The sequence below is a fragment of the Microchirus variegatus genome, assembly GCF_963457635.1.
Source record: "Microchirus variegatus genome assembly, chromosome: 22".
Classification (NCBI taxonomy): domain Eukaryota; kingdom Metazoa; phylum Chordata; class Actinopteri; order Pleuronectiformes; family Soleidae; genus Microchirus; species Microchirus variegatus.
Window position 1 is genome coordinate 4,291,706 of NC_139823.1, and position 3,230 is coordinate 4,294,935.

The window sequence follows — 3,230 nt, forward strand, 5'->3', positions numbered from 1 at the left end:
AAAAGTCACTCCAAAACTTTTAACCCAGTGTGTCACATAGACTTGAATGTATTTCTCGTCCAGGTCTTTTTCAGTTTAGTATAAAGAACCAGAAAAAAAGTCCTCTCTCTGTAAAATGAAACTCAGTGATGCATGGTGTTCCAGAAGAGAGTGGTGCATCTAAGCTTTTACTGAAATGTCACATGCATACCTGATCTCAGATGTAATTACTTTCACAGCAGGAGGCCAACACTAAATGTACAGCGTGAGTTTCTTACTCAGTCATTCCCACCTTCAGCTACACGGCTACAAATTATAACTTTCAAAAGAAAAGCATTTTCGCACAGAAACACAAAATGTAATGTTTGGACGTCTCTGTCTCAGGAAGTGTGATAGTCGTATAAAATGATTATCATTAAATGGGCGGAAGGGGAAATTATTTATGTGAATGCTATAAAGAAAAAAAAAACAGCTGATTTTTCTTTCTCCATACATTAATCAACCTGGTAGTGGCAAGTAGCCACTAGGACACAATATATTATTACTTCTCCAGCCTAAACCAGTGACATACAGTAATTGTTTCAATAATTTTCTTCATTATCGAATTATACAACTTGCAATACTGAATGATTAACACGATACAAATAAGACTATTTATAGTCTCAAACAAAATTCATACGCACAAAAGTGGTCGTAACCCTGTTTTATGTTTGCAAGAAAAGGTGTAAGTGAACCCTTTGGAATGATGAGCTAAGTCACAAACACAGTCTTATTAAACTAATACCTCACAAACAATTATATGTTTTCATGTTTTACATTGAACACACTATGTAAGTGTTCACAGTGCAGGGTGGAAAAAGTATGTGAACCCCTCAGCTAAAGCCTTGATGCTCATCAGTCCACAGTAAAACATAGTTCAGCACTGTTGCTACTCACAGCATAGAATGCTCAATGAGGTGAAGAAGAATCCTAAAGTGTCAGAAAACTTCAAGAAAATCTCTGGCAACATGCAAACAGTTCGTGAGAGGATACCACGGAGAAAGTCCAAAAAAAAAACATCGCTGCATGTTTGAAGTTTGCAAAACAACACCAATGGCAAAATATTCTGTGGTGTAATGGTAAATTCAATTTCTCTGACTCATGTCTAACACTGCCCATCACCCTATATCTGCCCAGTACGGAATACCAGGTCCTTTGTGTATAGTGTATTGTTTATTGTGTATTGTGTCTAGCCTGAACTGACACCTTCCTACAACATCCGCAAGGAGTCGGCTCCCCGATACCTACAGTAGACAAAGAGGTGTGAAAACACTTTGTCTTTTGGAGAAATGCAAAAGGGGAGTTGCATAGGTATGCTCTGAAAAGGTAGATCCCTTGCCTATTGGAGGAAAGCAAAGGGGTATTTGCTCAGGTATAAATGTGGAGGGCTCACTTTGCACAGAGTATTTCTCCAGCTAGGATTACTCCTGTGAAGATTGACCTTTTCCTTGCAACGAAAAAATAAAAACTTGTCGGCCGGCAGAAGCTCTCTATTTCATTCTTCATCAGCAGCAGAGAATAACAGTGGACAAAGAACACACAACATTATCCATCCATCCATCCATTATCTACCACTTTATCCTCCACCAGAGGGTCACGGGGGGGTTCTGTGCCTATCTCAGCTGACATGGGGCGATAGGCGGGGTACACCCTGGACAGTTCGCCAGTCCATCGCAGGACCACATGTGGAGACAAACAACCATTCACTCACACACTCACACCTACGGTCAATTTAGAGTGACCAATTCACCTAATCCCCAAATCTGCATGTTTTTGGACTGTGGGAGGAAGCCGGAGAACCTGGAGAAAACCCACGAACACACGGGGAGAACCAGTGAACTCCATTCAGAAAGGCCCTTATTCCAATCAGGGCTCGAACCCGGGTCTTCTTGCTGCAAAGGCAAGAGCGCTAACCACTACACCATCCGTGTACACCAAAATCAAAACCTCATCCCAACTGTGGAGTATAGTGGAGGGGGCATCATGGTTCAGGGCTGCTTTGCTGTCTCAAGGCCTGCACAGATTGCCATCATCGATGGAAAAATGAATTCCAAAGGTTATCAAGACATTTTGCAGGACATTTTGCAGAATGGGTGACGCAACAGGACAACGACCCACAGAGCACAACAACAGAATGGCTTGAACAGAGGAAAATACGCCTTTGAGTGCTGACCTCAACCTGATTGAGATGCTATGGCATCCCTTCAAGTAGAGCGATTCACACCAGACATCCCAATAATATTGCTGAACAGAAACAGTTTTGTAAAGAGAAAATGGTCCAAAATTCCTCCTGACTGCTGTGTTAGGTCTGATCTGCAACTACAGGAAACGTTTGGTTGAGGTTATCGCTGCCAAAGGAGGGCTAACCACTTATTGTATCCAAGGGTTCACATGTTTTATTTTGCAACTGTAAATCCCTCACTTTGATTTTTCATTTAAGTGTTCATCTTTATATTGCATTTATTTCTGTTTTTAAAGTTCACTCTCACTTTAAAGGGACACTGTGTAGTATTTATGGGTTTATATAACCCAAAATCCAGTTTTTTATACATATTATGTGCTCCTGCATTGTCTAGTCGCTGTATAATATTTTTTGTTTCATTTTCGTAGTGTTTCAAAAAGTCATGTAAAATAACACGGTCGCGGGCCACGGTTGCATAGCCACTGTTAGCAGCGAGACGCCATGTTTCTAGCGGAGCCTGTAAGGACAAACGCGAGAGAACAAATCAAGCGTCTCTTTACTTGTAGCGGAAGTCCCGCCTCCTCTCTCTCCGCTTCGTCTGCTACGGCCGCGGTAGCTCGCCCTCTCCCTCGTCTCACGAACCTCATCTGCTGACACGGAGAAAGACGACGAGGACGTCATTTGACCGGCTGAGGACACCGTAGCGCTCAGGGAAGGGAGGGGGTGAGCAGAGGAGCAGTTCTTTGTTGTAAATTTCAGCCTCTCCTCTAGATGTCACTATAAACTACTTACTTCACCTTTAATTGGAAATGTCTGTATTTAGATTTCTTTTAAACATTATGCATTGATTGAGCACTTCCGATGACCAGATTTATATATTACAAATACAAAAAATGTCTTAGCAAAGAGCATGAGCTGTAACAACGTCTTCATTTTCGGTCATGTTAGTCGTGCCTTGCTCCAGGAGATGAAAATCACATCGATGTGGATTCGACAAAGACAGCAAAGCACAGATAAAATTTCTCAGTAT